The sequence below is a fragment of the Pleurodeles waltl genome, chromosome 6 (genome assembly GCF_031143425.1).
Source record: "Pleurodeles waltl isolate 20211129_DDA chromosome 6, aPleWal1.hap1.20221129, whole genome shotgun sequence".
Classification (NCBI taxonomy): Eukaryota; Metazoa; Chordata; class Amphibia; order Caudata; family Salamandridae; genus Pleurodeles; species Pleurodeles waltl.
The window spans coordinates 494706305-494721868 of record NC_090445.1 but is presented as its reverse complement, the minus strand read 5'-3'; positions in this window follow the sequence as shown (position 1 = coordinate 494721868).

Genomic DNA, 15564 nt, shown 5'->3' with positions numbered 1-15564 from the left:
ATATTGTCATAAAAATAAAGTACCTTTATTTTTAGTATAACTGTGTATTGTGTTTTCTTATGATATTGTGCATATGACACTAAGTGGTACTGTAGTAGCTTCACACGTCTCCTAGTTCAGCCTGAGCTGCTTTGCTAAGCTACCATTATCTATCAGCCTAAGCTGCTAGACACCCTATACACTAATAAGGGATAACTGGGCCTGGTGCAAGGTGCAAGTACCCCTTGGTACTCACTACAAGCCAGTCCAGCCTCCTACATTGGTTGTGCAGCGGTGGGATAAGTGCTTTGAGACTACTTACCACTCTTGTCATTGTACTTTTCATAAGAGAAAAATATACAAAACAAGGTCAGTGTATATACACATAGCCAAAAAGTTTTGCATTTCCTCTTTTCACTCTTTTCTAAGTGCTGAAAAGTACTTCTAAACTTTCAAAAAGTTCTTAAAAGTTTAAAAAGTTTTTTCTGTCTTTCCAAAAAGTTCTGAAAACTTTTTTCTCTTTGTCTATCACTTTTTAACTCTCTCAAAAAATGTCTGGCACAGGCCAAAAAGTTGAACTGTCCAAACTTGCATATGATCACCTTAGCTGGAAAGGAGCAAGGAGTCTCTGCATAGAGAGAGGTTTGAGTGTAGGGAAGAATCCTTCCTTAGAACTGTTAATTAATATGCTTAGAGTACAGGATAAGGCCATAAGTGCCCAATCTGTAGAAAAAGTAGCTAATGGTTCTCAATCTGATCCAGGGACTCCCCCAGGAAAAGGTTCAGGAAAGAAACTTCTCAGCCTGCCCATTACTAGACAGTCTAGCATAGTTGGTACAGAGGTTGAATCACATCATACTGATGATGTGCTCTCACATTATACTGGTAGCCAAGCTGTTAGGGTGCCCTCTGTAAGGGACAGGTCTCCTTCTGTTCATTCCCATCATACCTCTGTATCTAGAAATGTCCCTCCCACCCACCCTGATGACAGATTGTTAGAAAGGGAGCTCAATAGATTGAGAGTGGAACAAACCAGACTGAAGCTCAAGAAGCAACAGCTGGATTTGGATAGACAGTCCTTAGAAATAGAGAGGGAAAGACAGAAGATGGGTTTAGATACCCATGGTGGCAGCAGCAGTATTCCCCATAGTCATCCTGCAAAAGAGCATGATTCCAGGAATCTGCACAAGATAGTTCCCCCTTATAAGGAGGGGGATGACATTAACAAGTGGTTTGCTGCACTTGAGAGGGCCTGTGCTGTACAGGATGTCCCTCAAAAGCAGTGGGCTGCTATCTTATGGCTATCATTTACTGGAAAAGGTAGGGATAGGCTCCTTACTGTAAAAGAAAATGATGCTAACAATTTCCAAGTTCTTAAGAATGCACTCCTGGATGGTTATGGCTTAACCACACAACAATACAGGATAAAGTTCAGAGATACCAAAAAGGAGTCTTCACAAGACTGGGTTGATTTCATTGACCAGGCAGTGAAGGCCTTGGAGGGGTGGTTACATGGCAGTAAAGTTTCTGATTATGACAGCCTGTATAACTTGATCCTGAGAGAGCATATTCTTAATAATTGTGTGTCTGATTTGTTGCACCAGTACTTGGTGGACTCTGATCTGACCTCTCCCCAAGAATTGGGAAAGAAGGCAGACAAATGGGTCAGAACAAGAGTGAACAGAAAAGTTCATACAGGGGGTGACAAAGATGGCAACAAAAAGAAGGATGGTAAGTCTTCTGACAAGGGTGGGGACAAATCTAAAAATGAGTCTTCATCAGGCCCACAAAAACACTCTGGTAGGGGTGGTGGGCCCAAATCCTCCTTTAATCAGAACAAGGAAAAGAAACCATGGTGCTATTTATGTAAGATAAAAGGCCATTGGACAACAGATCCCAGTTGTCCAAAGAAAGGCACCACAGCTCCTACCACTACAACCCCTACTGCTACACCTAGTGTCCCTACTAATAGCAGTGGTGGTGGGAGCAAACCTACTAATAGCCAATCCAAGGGAGTAGCTGGGCTCACTTTTTGTAATTTAGTTGGGGTTGGTCTGATTAGGGAGACCACAGAGGCTACTTTAGTCTCTGAAGGGGCTATTGACTTAGCCACTTTGGTTGCTTGCCCCCATAACTTGGAGAAGTACAAGCAACTAACCCTAATAAATGGTGTTGAGGTCCAGGCCTACAGGGACACAGGTGCCAGTGTCACAATGGTGATTGAGAAACTGGTGCACCCTGAACAACACATACTTGGACACCAGTACCAAGTAACCGATGCTCACAACATAACACAAAGCCACCCCATGGCTGTTGTAAATCTCAACTGGGGGGGGGTATCTGGTCCAAAGAAAGTTGTGGTAGCTTCAGATTTACCTGTAGACTGTCTATTAGGGAACGATTTGGAGACATCAGCTTGGTCAGATGTGGAGTTGGAGACCCATGCAGCAATGCTGGGCATCCCAGGGCATATTTTTGCTTTGACAAGGGCTCAGGCCAAAAAGCAAAAAGGACAGGGAAGCTTGGATCCTGGAACAATGGACCAAGTGCTCCCTAAAGCTAGGGCTAGTAGAAGCAAACCATTTCCTACTATCCCTCCCTCTACAGTGGATTCTACTTCTGAGGAAGAAGAATTCCCTCCCTGTGCAGACCCTACACCAGAGGAGCTGGAAGCAGACACTGCTGAGCTTTTGGGTGAAGGGGGGCCTGCCAGAGAGGAGCTGAGTGTGGCACAGCAAACCTGTCCCACATTAGAGGGTCTCAGACAGCAAGCTGTCAAACAGGCTAATGGGGATGTCAGTGACTCACACAGAGTTTACTGGGAGGACAACCTCTTGTACACTGAGCATAGGGATCCTAAACCTGGAGCTGCCAGGAGATTAGTGATTCCTCAGGAGTACAGAAAGTTCCTCCTAACACTGGCACATGACATTCCCTTAGCTGGGCACCTGGGTCAAATGAAAACTTGGGACAGATTGGTACCACTGTTTCATTGGCCTAGGATGTCTGAGGACACAAAAGAATTTTGTAAGTCCTGTGAAACCTGTCAAGCCAGTGGCAAGACAGGTGGCACTCCAAAGGCACCCCTTATCCCACTGCCTGTGGTTGGGGTTCCCTTTGAAAGGGTAGGGGTTGACATAGTTGGCCCCCTTGACCCTCCTACTGCTTCAGGCAATAGGTTTATCTTGGTGGTAGTGGACCATGCCACAAGATATCCTGAAGCTATTCCTTTAAGGACCACTACAGCTCCTGCAGTGGCAAAGGCCCTCCTGGGAATATTTTCCAGGGTGGGCTTCCCAAAGGAAGTAGTATCAGACAGAGGAAGCAATTTCATGTCTGCATACTTAAAGGCCATGTGGAAGGAGTGTGGTGTAACTTACAAGTTCACAACACCCTATCATCCACAAACAAATGGACTGGTGGAGAGATTTAATAAAACTCTCAAAGGCATGATTATGGGACTCCCTGAAAAACTCCGCAGGAGATGGGATATCCTTCTACCATGCCTCCTTTTTGCCTACAGGGAGGTACCCCAGAAAGGAGTGGGCTTCAGCCCCTTTGAACTTCTTTTTGGACACCCTGTTAGGGGTCCACTCACACTTGTAAAGGAGGGTTGGGAACAACCTTTAAAAGTTCCTAAGCAGGATATTGTGGATTATGTACTTGGCCTCAGATCAAGGATGGCTGAGTACATGAAAAAGGCCAGTAAAAACCTTCAGGCCAGCCAAGAGCTCCAGAAGCAATGGCATGATCAGAAGGCTGTTTTGGTTCAGTACCAACCAGGGCAGAAAGTGTGGGTCTTGGAGCCTGTGGCCCCAAGAGCACTCCAAGATAAATGGAGTGGACCCCACACAATTGTTGAAAAGAAGGGTGAAGTCACCTACTTGGTTGACTTAGGCACTGCCAGGAGTCCCCTTAGGGTGCTCCATGTCAACCGCCTGAAACCCTACTATGACAGGGCTGATCTCACCCTGCTCATGGCAACAGATGAGGGACAGGAAGAAGACAGTGATCCTCTACCTGATCTCTTCTCTTCCACAGAACAAGATGCTCTTGTGGAAGGTGTAGTTTTGGCTGATTGTCTTACTGCTGAGCAGAAAGATAATTGCATAAATCTCCTAGGACAATTTTCAGAACTCTTCTCCATTGTGCCAGGCACCACTTCTTGGTGTGAGCACACTATAGATACTGGAGACAGTTTACCTGTCAAAAGTAAGATCTATAGGCAGCCTGACCATGTCAGGGACTGCATAAAGCAAGAAGTTCAGAAAATGTTGGAACTAGGAGTGGTTGAGCACTCTGACAGTCCATGGGCTTCTCCTGTGGTACTGGTACCAAAACCCAATTCTAAAGATGGAAAGAAAGAAATGAGGTTTTGTGTAGACTATAGAGGTCTCAACTTGGTAACCAAAACTGATGCTCACCCTATACCCAGGGCAGATGAGCTCATAGATACACTGGCATCTGCCAAGTATCTAAGCACTTTTGATTTGACTGCAGGGTATTGGCAGATCAAAATGTCAGAAGATGCTAAACCTAAGACTGCATTTTCTACCATTGGAGGACATTACCAGTTTACTGTAATGCCTTTTGGTTTGAAAAATGCACCTGCCACTTTTCAGAGGTTGGTGAACACAGTCCTGCAAGGGCTGGAAGCTTTCAGTGCAGCATATTTGGATGATATAGCTGTATTTAGCTCCAGCTGGGATGATCACCTGGTCCACCTATGGAAAGTTTTGGAGGCCCTGCAAAAGGCAGGCCTCACTATCAAGGCTTCAAAGTGCCAGATAGGGCAGGGTAAGGTGGTTTATCTGGGACACCTTGTTGGTGGGGAACAGATTGCACCACTTCAGGGGAAAATCCAAACTATTATTGATTGGGTTCCCCCTACCACTCAGACTCAGGTGAGAGCCTTCCTAGGCCTCACTGGGTATTACAGGAGGTTTATTAAGAACTATGGCTCCATTGCAGCCCCTCTTAATGACCTCACATCCAAGAAAATGCCTAAAAAGGTATTATGGACAGCAAACTGTCAGAAAGCTTTTGAGGAGCTGAAGCAGGCCATGTGCTCTGCACCTGTCCTGAAAAGCCCTTGTTACTCTAAAAAATTCTATGTCCAAACTGATGCATCTGAATTAGGAGTAGGGGCAGTCCTATCACAACTTAATTCTGAGGGCCAGGATCAACCTGTTGCTTTTATTAGTAGAAGGTTGACCCCTAGAGAAAAGCGTTGGTCTGCCATTGAGAGGGAGGCCTTTGCTGTGGTCTGGGCTCTGAAGAAGTTGAGGCCATACCTGTTTGGCACTCACTTCATTGTTCAGACAGACCACAAACCTCTACTTTGGCTAAAACAAATGAAAGGTGAAAATCCTAAATTGTTGAGGTGGTCCATATCCCTACAGGGAATGGACTATACAGTGGAACATAGACCTGGGAGTAGCCACTCCAATGCAGATGGACTCTCCAGATATTTCCACTTAGACAATGAAGACTCATCAGGTAATGGCTAGTCTTATTGTCCTTCGTTTGGGGGGGGGTTGTGTAGGAAAGTACCATCTTGCCTGGCATGTTACCCCCATTTTTCACTGTATATATGTTGTTTTAGTTGTATGTGTCACTGGGACCCTGGTAACCCAGGGCCCCAGTGCTCATAAGTGTGCCTGAATGTGTTACCTGTGTAGTGACTAACTGTCTCACTGAGGCTCTGCTAATCAGAACCTCAGTGGTTATGCTCTCTCATTTCTTTCCAAATTGTCACTGACAGGCTAGTGACCATTTTTACCAATTTACATTGGCTTACTGGAACACCCTTATAATTCCCTAGTATATGGTACTGAGGTACCCAGGGTATTGGGGTTCCAGGAGATCCCTATGGGCTGCAGCATTTCTTTTGCCACCCATAGGGAGCTCTGACAATTCTTACACAGGCCTGCCACTGCAGCCTGAGTGAAATAACGTCCACGTTATTTCACAGCCATTTTACACTGCACTTAAGTAACTTATAAGTCACCTATATGTCTAACCTTTACCTGGTAAAGGTTAGGTGCAAAGTTACTTAGTGTGAGGGCACCCTGGCACTAGCCAAGGTGCCCCCACATTGTTCAGAGCCAATTCACTGAACTTTGTGAGTGCGGGGACACCATTACACGCGTGCACTACATATAGGTCACTACCTATATGTAGCTTCACCATGGTAACTCCGAATATGGCCATGTAACATGTCTATGATCATGGAATTGCCCCCTCTATGCCATCCTGGCATTGTTGGTACAATTCCATGATCCCAGTGGTCTGTAGCACAGACCCTGGTACTGCCAGACTGCCCTTCCTGGGGTTTCTCTGCAGCTGCTGCTGCTGCCAACCCCTCAGACAGGCAGCTGCCCTCCTGGGGTCCAGCCAGGCCTGGCCCAGGATGGCAGAACAAAGAACTTCCTCTGAGAGAGGGTGTGACACCCTCTCCCTTTGGAAAATGGTGTGAAGACAGGGGAGGAGTAGCCTCCCCCAGCCTCTGGAAATGCTTTGTTGGGCACAGATGTGCCCAATTCTGCATAAGCCAGTCTACACCGGTTCAGGGACCCCTTAGCCCCTGCTCTGGCGCGAAACTGGACAAAGGAAAGGGGAGTGACCACTCCCCTGACCTGCACCTCCCCTGGGAGGTGTCCAGAGCTCCTCCAGTGTGCTCCAGACCTCTGCCATCTTGGAAACAGAGGTGCTGCTGGCACACTGGACTGCTCTGAGTGGCCAGTGCCACCAGGTGACGTCAGAGACTCCTTGTGATAGGCTCCTTCAGGTGTTAGTAGCCTTTCCTCTCTCCTAGGTAGCCAAACCCTCTTTTCTGGCTATTTAGGGTCTCTGTCTCTGGGGAAACTTCAGATAACGAATGCATGAGCTCAGCCGAGTTCCTCTGCATCTCCCTCTTCACCTTCTGATAAGGAATCGACCGCTGACCGCGCTGGAAGCCTGCAAACCTGCAACATAGTAGCAAAGACGACTACTGCAACTCTGTAACGCTGATCCTGCCGCCTTCTCAACTGTTTTCCTGCTTGTGCATGCTGTGGGGGTAGTCTGCCTCCTCTCTGCACCAGAAGCTCCGAAGAAATCTCCCGTGGGTCGACGGAATCTTCCCCCTGCAACCGCAGGCACCAAAAAGCTGCATTACCGGTCCCTTGGGTCTCCTCTCAGCACGACGAGCGAGGTCCCTCGAATCCAGCGACACCGTCCAAGTGACCCCCACAGTCCAGTGACTCTTCAGCCCAAGTTTGGTGGAGGTAAGTCCTTGCCTCACCTCGCTGGGCTGCATTGCTGGGAACCGCGACTTTGCAAGCTTCTCCGGCCCCTGTGCACTTCCGGCGGAAATCCTGTGTGCACATCCAAGCCTGGGTCCACGGCACTCTAACCTGCATTGCACGACTTTCTAAGTTGGTCTCCGGCGACGTGGGACTCCTTTGTGCAACTTCGGCGAGCACCGTTTCACGCATCCTCGTAGTGCCTGTTTCTGGCACTTCTCCGGGTGCTACCTGCTTCAGTGAGGGCTCTTTGTCTTGCTCGACGTCCCCTCTCTCTGCAGGTCCAATTTGCGACCTTCTGGTCCCTCCTGGGCCCCAGCAGCGTCCAAAAACGCCAAACGCACGATTTGCGTGTAGCAAGGCTTGTTGGCGTCCATCCGGCGGGAAAACACTTCTGCACAACTCTCCAAGGCGTGTGGGATCCATCCTCCAAAGGGGAAGTCTCTAGCCCTTGTCGTTCCTGCAGTATTCACAGTTCTTCAGCCTAGTAAGAGCTTCTTTGCACCAACCGCTGGCATTTCTTGGGCATCTGCCCACCTCCGAGCTGCTTGTGACTTTTGGACTTGGTCCCCTTGTTCCACAGGTACCCTCAGTCAGGAATCCATCGTTGTTGCATTGCTGATTTGTGTTTTCCTTGCATTTTCCCTCTAACACGACTATTTTGTCCTTAGGGGAACTTTAGTGCACTTTGCACTCACTTTTCAGGGTCTTGGGGAGGGTTATTTTTCTAACTCTCACTATTTTCTAATAGTCCCAGCGACCCTCTACAAGGTCACATAGGTTTGGGGTCCATTCGTGGTTCGCATTCCACTTCTGGAGTATATGGTTTGTGTTGCCCCTATCCCTATGTTTCCCCATTGCATCCTATTGTAACTATACATTGTTTGCACTGTTTTCTAAGACTATACTGCATATTTTTGCTATTGTGTATATATATCTTGTGTATATTTCCTATCCTCTCACTGAGGGTACACTCTAAGATACTTTGGCATATTGTCATAAAAATAAAGTACCTTTATTTTTAGTATAACTGTGTATTGTGTTTTCTTATGATATTGTGCATATGACACTAAGTGGTACTGTAGTAGCTTCACACGTCTCCTAGATCAGCCTGAGCTGCTTTGCTAAGCTACCATTATCTATCAGCCTAAGCTGCTAGACACCCTATACACTAATAAGGGATAACTGGGCCTGGTGCAAGGTGCAAGTACCCCTTGGTACTCACTACAAGCCAGTCCAGCCTCCTACAGGGAGAAGCAGAAAGAAGAAACTACTGACAACCAGAGGCAACCTAGGGCGATCATTGTATATTTTGGCAACTGCTTACTGCAGCAAGCTATGTTTGAGAAGGCCTGCTCCGATTCAAATATTTTTTTTTATGGTACCTCCTTCTTCTCTGGGCCGGATTATTCCCATGTCACTGTGGAGAGACGTTGGCAAGTGAGATAATTGAGAAGCATACAAACCCTGCCTGTTTAAAGATTGTGTACAAAGGCACGGTGAGGATGTTTTTTCCAGAGATTGAGGCCAGAGAGTATATGGAACAACTGACTTAAACTAGTGATATTAGATGGGGCTAATGGATAAGCGACAGTAATCTATAGGGAATGTGGTGTGTCCAGGGGACAGGGTCTACTCCTCACTGACTGCAGAGGCAGTATATCAGGATTAAGGATTTAATGGATTGGATATAGGTGTGCTCGGAGTGTGGGGGGGTAACTATCCATCTTACATACCTAGTGGTCTGTCTTTCTCAGTTAGCTGGAGCAGGGGGTGGGTTGGGGGGAGTGGGTTATCAGGGGTTCAGGGTAGGAAGTGGGTTTGGAGATGGGGTTGGCTGCGGGGTCAGTGGGGAGCACACAGAAGGTCAGTGACTCAAATTTGGTGATTTCACATTGATGACTGGTGTGGAACAGTTCTACATTTTTTTTTTTGGGTGACAGTAGATACAATAATATGACACGTGGAAATAGTTTGCACATTGCTAGTTTAAACATTTCCAGGCTAAATGATGGTAGAAAAAGAAGTTTTGTGGCTGAAGGGTTGAAGTCTCTTAGGGCAGATATTATTTGCATGCAGGAGACATATGTCACAGGCTCTAAGAAACACTTGTTGGCCTGTACCACTCAGGGTATGACAACTAAAGGTTTAGCGGTAGTGGCACGCAATAGACTAGTAGAAACCATAAAGAAATCTACTGACAAATTTGGGCCCTGGGTGATTTTAGAGAGTCTAATTAGCGGTGAGGTTGAGGCTGACCATTGTATGTGGGAATCTGAATATCCATATTAACAGTAACCTGCCTATTCTGAATCCGGGACGGTATGTGGGAAGGAAGCCCAAAGTATTTCAGGCTCTGTAGACCCTCTTGTCGAGTCATTGACTGGCCGACGCTTGCAGCAATGTAAGGCTTCTGACCCAGGATTTACATTTTTTTCTTCTCAACCTCAAGAAGCTTGTGAGGTTAGACTATTTTCTACTGTCAACTATACTGTGTGAGGGGCTAATGATTAAAAAACATCCAAGAATGATGTCTGACCATAACCCCTTGTTCATAGAGATATGGGTAGCGTACAAAGAACAATATCCCAAGACATGGGGGGTCATTCCGACCCCGGCGGGCGGCGGGAGCCTCCCGCCTGGTGGGAACCGCCGAATGACCGCACCGCGGTCAAAAGACCGCGGCGGCCATTCTGGCTTTCCTGCTGGGCCGGCGGGCGACTGCCAAAAGGCCGCCCGCCGGCCCAGCGGGAAACCCCCTACAACAATGAAGCCGGCTCCGAATGGAGCCGGCGGAGTTGTAGGGGTGCGATGGGTGCAGTGGCACCCGTCGCGATTTTCACTGTCTGCATAGCAGACAGTGAAAATCTTTGTGGGGCCCTGTTAGGGGGCCCCTGCACTGCCCATGCCCGCCAGAAACAGGGTGGCAAGCAGCACCGCCATGGAGGATTCCCTGGGCCAGGGGAAAACCGGCGGGAAACCGCCGGTTCCCCTTTTCTGACCGCGGCTTTACCGCCGCGGTCAGAATGGCCCAGGAAGCACCGCCAGCCTGTTGGCGGTGCTTCCGTGGTCGTTTTCCCTGGCGGTGACCCCCATGGTCATTTGATATGGGGTTGTTGTCGGATCAGGAATATATTCAACATATGAAGAAATGGATACCAGATTTCCTGAAACTTAATCGGTGGAGAGCCCCCAGCAATGTGGTGTGGGATGCCCTTGGGAAAGGAATCAGTAGTGAGACTTTCAGTTTTTGCATAACTAAGAAGAAAGTGCTCTCTCAACAAATGAGTGCAGTTCAGACAGAGTTGGGAACACTGGAGTCTCAGATAGTGAAGGCGGTAAAAAATGATCTACCAGTGTGCAGGATTTTAAATAAAATAGCCACGGTGAAGGCTAGAATCACCCACTTTTATTTAGAGAGGGTTGCAAGCAAGTTTCAGGCACGTCAACATGAATGTTATAAATTCAGTGAAAGGGTTGGTAAATTATTGGCCTTAAGGACAAGGCAAAAGATGACTTATGATTCCATTAGTGAGAATAAAGATATGAACCAACATGTTGTAAGAGGAGATTTAGAGGTTCTAGGGGTTTTTAGAGAATTTTAACAGAGCCTATATACACAGGAGGACATAATGACAGAATATGAGATAAATCAATATCTGGCTAAAGCCCCTGGTTGGCGGCTGCATGAAGATGAAAGGCAGCAGTTAGCGGCTCTGATGACCGCTGACGAGATGGTAGCAGCATTGAGGTAATTGTCTAGTGTCAAGCCTCTGCAAAATGGTTGACAGCGAACATTATAGTTTTTTTGAAGAAAGAGAAGGACCCTCTTCTGCTTGGCTCCTACCACCCTATTTCTTTAATAAATGGAGAGGCTAAACTTTATGTACATGTTCTTGCCACCAGACTCAGTACAGTGATAAGTAAACTGGTCTTTTCTTGGCAACATGGTTTTATCCCCGGAAAAGGGATGACTGATCATGTCAGATGGGTGATAGCTCTCTTGGATGCAATGCGAGGGCGCTTATGTCATTGTTTTTATTGGACGCAGAGAAGGCCTAGCAGAGCTATTCAGGGCTTATATCAGAATCCCACGGCAAAACTTCAAATAGCGGGTTCGGAATCTGAACAAGGCATGGGTGTCCTTGTTCACCTCTGCTTTTTGCACTATATATTGATCCACTCATAAGAATGCTATTAAGTAGCAAACTAATCATTCCAATTGAAATGCTTGGGGGGAGCGCCAAAGCGCTTGTGTATGCAGATGACATTGCAGTGGTAACATCAGTCCCAGCAACAGCAGTAACAGAGATAGAGAAAGAAACGGCAAAATTTGGTAAGGTGTCAGGTTATTCTTTAAATAAAGTTAAGTGTCAGATAATGATTAATGAATGGATAAGCCTTGAGGATGAACAAAAGACTGTGCAAGTCATATATTTTGGGGTTAAGCTGACAGCCATCCGGGACACTATAGTCGATAATAACCTTTCCCCAGTATTATCTAAGACACAAAGAGAACAATACTGAATGAATACCTTGCATTCTCAACAGTAGGGCAGTGTAATGTCATTTAATGCTCTTCCTTCCCAGGGTTTTGTATTTCTTCAGGTCTATTCCGCTGGAATTCGGACAAAACTGGTTTAAATGAATGGAAGAGATAGCCAGCAGTTTTATAGGGTCTTTTACTAGAGCTCGCCAAGCTTTTAAGTATTTAGTGTTACCAAGGGAAAGGGGGGAATGGGCAGTTCCTAATTTCAGATTATACTATTGGGCTGCCGTCTTGCAATATATTCAGACCTTCATTATAACTGACTATTCTGGCAAAATTCTAACAGGAACCTTCCCTGTCTATACAAACACAATGATTTGTGGCAATGAGGCTGATGCTGCTTTTTTGAGAACAGTGGAGCCTAGCTATTTCAAAAATGTGAAATTTAAAACAGTAAGGGCTGCATTTAAAGTATGGCTGCAGGTTAAGCATAGAATTGGAATTGGTCAGTTTATCTATTGTAAGCCGCTGTGGAACACCCCAACACTGCCCGGGATTTTTGAGGATAAACACTGTATAAAATGGGGTCAAGGCGGCGCTCGAAAATTGGGTGATTTTTTTAGGGCATTCAAATGAAACTGTTTAAAGATTTGAAAGATTAATTCTCTCTCAATAGCAAAGTTTTTTTTTGTTTTTTTACAGATTAGAGACTTTTTTCAAACTGTTTCTAGGGAGAGTTTCCGTGGCGAGAATGTTGCACTGATGGAGTTGCTTGGGAGCTCAAATGGCTGTAATATTGGAAATCTTTACGCACTCATTTTGGACTCTATGCAAGATGAACTGGGGAAGCAAGCATAGAATTGGGGACGGCAGAGAGGGCCCAGTGCAACAGCGTTTTTAGTTTCTCTGGAAATGGGCCAGTTTGTATTAATATCAGCTGGGCCACAAGCATGGCATTATAAAATGCTATTCAATTTATATTATACTCCCACCAAAATAGCTAATAGGGGAAGGACAGTTGGTATCACTCGTCCACATTGAAGTTGCACAAATGCCGACTTATGCCATATGTTTTTCAGCTGAAATAGAATTATAACATTTGTAGCTGATATAATGAAAGTTTTAGAAATGGTATTACACCAGGAACTATGTTTGACGCCTCAACTTGCAGCGTTAGGTATTGTTGAAGAGGTATGCAAGGCACAATCTCAATATTTTGTGTTGTTGGCTATGTCTGTGATGCTGAGTTGTATTGCATCAGACTGGCTGAAGCCTGACACTCCAACTTATTATCAATGGTTGGCCCGAATACTGTCAATGTATTATCTGGAGAGTAGCCTATATGCGATCAAGGGTAAAGCTGGTAGAAAGAAGGGGGCGAAAATATGGGCCCCAATGAAACAAAGGCTACGGAATGTGTAATTGATAATCTGCTGTAGGCAATGAATTTGACTTTCATCACTATACAATAATTGCACTGCATGTATCAAAATTATGAATTTTTAGTTGATACTGAAGATGATGGTTGGTTTTCATGTATTTTCCTGTGTGCTTAATAAAAAATTAAAAATTACAATAAAAAAAGCACGGCAAAGTCCTTTTCTTGTTGATGCCCAAAGTGTGCAGCTGGAGCAGTCCTTGTGAGTGCAGTGTCCAGGTGCAGGCCAGAGGTCCAGCAGGGCAGCCCTTCTTCTCCATTATGTTCATCCAACAGGGATCTGAGATGTTGGGTGCAGCTCTGCCAACTTTATCCTTGCTCCTGGGGTGAAAAGCAGTGGGTGTGGGGGAGGAGGGGACTGTCCAATCACAGGCAGGCCACTATGTTCTTGGATGGCCATTTCCGGGGAAGTGTGGCAAAAATCAATCCAAGGGAGCAACATTCCTTAAAAATCCAAAATGGCAGAAACTGAATTTTGGAGGTTAGGTCTGGTTGAGCCCACCCACTGGTGTAGCTAAGTTCCCTTAACATACCCCTCTCCAGCCCTCTCCTAACCTAATGAAGAGGGGACCTGGTTGTCTAGGTTTGCAGGAAATGGTGGAGGTCCTGAGCTGCTCCAATTGTCCTTCATCCCTTCCTTTATTTGCCCAGTTTGGCTGCTCTCCCCCACTTCCTTGTGTCCAGCCCAGGCAACTTCAGACCTCATCAAGGCAGCCTGGCCAGGCTGCCAGAGGCTGGTCAGTCAGCGAAGGGCACTACAGAGCTGAAACAGGTAACTTTGAGGAAAGGTTCTAAAACTCTTTACCTGAACTAGCTATATTAAATCCAACAATGGCAAGTTGTTGCATTTATTATAACAATCAGTTTGAGATTAAACTTGTCATATCTAGTTCCTTTGGATACTTTATTAATTAAAATAAAGTCTCCTCATTTTAGCCTATGGAATCTATTCACTACAGTGAGGGAAAAACAAAATTGGTTTGGCTATTTTACTTCACCAGGGCTTATAAAACAATTTTTATAAGGTCCCTGTTTATAGTTACATGACACCAAGCCCTACGGGCACTTAGGGCACACCTTAGGGGTGACTTATATGTAACAATAAGGTAGTTTAAGACTTTGGAAGTACTTTTAATTTCAAAGTCGAATTTGCATATAACTTTAATTTAAAAGCAGCCGGCAAGGCAGGCCTGCTTTTAAGATTACCCTGGGCACCTCAGCAGTGCACCTAGTGCGCACCACCTATTCTGGGGTCCCTAAACTTACATGACCTACCATATACTAGGGACTTATAGGTAGGTTGACATACCCAATTATAATTAGCCTAATTTGCATACTCATTTTAGACAGAGCACAGACCCTAGGACTGGTTAGTCCTACTGAGGGCACCATCAGAGTCAGAAAACACCAGCAAAAAGTGAAAAATGGGGGCAAAAAGATAGGGGGCCTCTGCAATCAGTGCTGTTTTCTCACACTTTGTTCACATTCTTTCGACAAGTTTACTAACTTCCCTCCATTTATCTGTTTTCGTTAGAGTCCCTATTCCCCACACACTTCCTTTTGTTTCCTTTTATGTTAAGGTATTCATTCCCTTCCTCACTCCTTCCTAGGCCCAGTCCCCAGTCCTTGTTCAGTTTATCCACAGTCTTATATTTCTGCTTCTGTCCCTTGACAATTTAAATTAAGTCAAGAAGAAGAGGTGTGTCATGTTCCTTGCTTGGTGTTCATTGCCCACCCATACCTACCACTTCTCATCCTGTTCAATTCCATTCCTGGCACGTGCCACAAATTCTCCCTCAATTACTTATTACATTTCTTGCTTATATGCCATCTCTTACACTGGTCCATCTTCTGCTTTACATTAACCACACAACCTGCCCACAGACCAACCTAAATCTAGCCCAAGCCCTGAACAAAAATGTCATGTCTACTTAACACTCACTTGCCCTTAACTCAGGAATAATATTTGTTGCACTGATAATGATTTAGGGACAAAGGTGTAGTGTGGGGAGTGAGAATCAGGGTGGGACTCGGGAGTATAGAAAGAGATGGGCCACTGAAATTAATATTTTGTGTCAATAGCTGTTCAAAAAAGCATGCTGTCCCAGTTGGTTACATCGATTAATGTTGAATTAAATAGTAGCATAAATTTAAAGCACTAACGTTTTCAATGGCAATATTTATAACTTTATAGTCTAGTCATTTGTTATACACATGTGAAGTGTCTGACGAAAGTAAGCTCCACCTCATGAAATAATTTATTTAAACATTTCCATTTTCCTTTTTTCTTCCATTTGAGCCCCCCTCAAATTGTTTTTAGTCATTCAGGAGCTTGTGGTGGATTGATTAATGTAAGGTATAGCAAATAGCAA